Source organism: Lipotes vexillifer, unplaced genomic scaffold, assembly GCF_000442215.2.
Source record: "Lipotes vexillifer unplaced genomic scaffold, Lipotes_vexillifer_v1.1 scaffold1086, whole genome shotgun sequence".
In the NCBI taxonomy this organism is placed as follows: domain Eukaryota; kingdom Metazoa; phylum Chordata; class Mammalia; order Artiodactyla; family Lipotidae; genus Lipotes; species Lipotes vexillifer.
In genome coordinates, this window is record NW_006771242.1 from 228,721 (window position 1) to 230,548 (window position 1,828).

A 1,828-nucleotide genomic window follows, 5' to 3' on the forward strand; every position below is an offset into this window, starting at 1 on the left:
AAAAAAAAAAAAAAAAAAAAATCATCTAATTTCTCTTTGGAAATGTCTGTCTCTGGTTCCCTCTCCTCTGTTGGAGGTTTCTGAGACCTGGTACCAATAGCGATCCCTTAGGTGGCCCTAAGCTGTCATGGAGGTAATAATGACAGACATTAAACTAATGTATTTTCATCTCAGGTAATCCAGGTCCTGAAGTTCTGAGTTCAAGGGCTAATACAGAGCTCCACACAAACCCAAAACCCACCCGTTATAGGCTGAACTGTGTCGTCCGCCCCCCACCCCACGATTCATATGTTGAAGCCTTAACCCCCAGTACCTCTGAATGTGAATGTATTGGTATTTGGGAATAGGGCATTTAAAGATGTAATTAAGGTAAAATGAGACCATTAGGGTGGGCCCTAATCCAATCTGACAGGTGTTCTTATAAGAAAAGGAAATTGGGACACACAGACACCAGACACACAGAGGAAAGATCATGTGAGGACACAGAGAGAGGGCAGGCAGCTGCAGACCCAAGAGAGAGGCCTCAGAAAAAAAATCAACCCTGCCAACACCCTGATCTTGGACTTCCAGCCTCCAAATCATGACAAAATAAATTTCTGTTATTTGAGCCACTCATTCTGTGGTATTGTGTTATGGCAGACTCAGCAAACTAATAAACCGCCTCTCAGGCCTTAATGTGTTGTGAAGCAGAAGAAAAAGGTGGGCAACAAGGAAGTACACCCACCTCAGCCTCTCCTCCAACTCAAGCTAAATTCAAGGGAATGAAGAGAAAGACGGGCTTTAGAAACATCAGGAGGAGAGGTTGTCTAGATATAGGATGGGGTATGTGGGAGGCTGTAAACCATTAGGAGAACCTCAGTTATGGCCTGGACTCCACTCACTCGATGGTGCAGAGAGGATGGCATAAAGTAGAAACACCTAGGGCCGGAGCCAGCTGCGCTGGCTTTCCATAACCTCTCTGCGTAAACCATGGGTTTCAGAAAAGAGAATCCACAGTACACTCTATCCAACAGGGAAAACGTCACAACTGGGGGTCCTTGCGGAGTGTCTCCTGTCCTTGATGCTGTAGGATGACTCAGGATTAAGGATGACAAAGACAGAAAACAGACCGGTTCATTATCTCCAAACCAGTATCCTATCTCAAGCTACTAATAGAAAGTATATATTGGGAGAATTCCAGAGAATTTTTAATAGGGAAACAATATAGGCTACTTAATTAAAACTTTAGGCTTCCGCTGTTTAAATTATACTGAATGGGCAGGGCTGAGACTGTTTAAAATGTTGACGGCATTAACCCATTCGTTAAAGGGAGAAACCTTCTGTGATTGGAACCTGGGCAGGAAACTTCGGAGACAAGAAACAAGCCCTGGTAAATGGATAAAACCAGATACAAAAAAGGAACAGTCATTGGAACCAGGTGAACCAGGTGAAGTCACCCTGTACATCATGGGAAGACCCCTAATCCCAGACAAAAAGGTGACTGAGAGCTGTCACCTGACTGCTAACACGAGGCAAAAAACCATTTAACCGACCCTTTCTGACTGCACAGGTGGGCCCCCTGCAGCCACTTCTTCTGGTCTCAGAGCCTTTAGAATACAAGTAGCTTCACGATTTTCACACACTCTGTTTCTCCCAACACCTTAAACACACACCCTTTCTTCCCGTCTGGGCCTGATTCCTTTCCCCTACTTGGCACAGCAAATATTTTGACCCGGCTGTTTTCACAGAGCTGGGTTTTGCTTGTGCATTTTTGTTTGCTTTTAATTTTAAGCTCATCTTTTTAATCATGTCAAGGATGCAACAGGCACCTCTCCCTGCACACATTCCT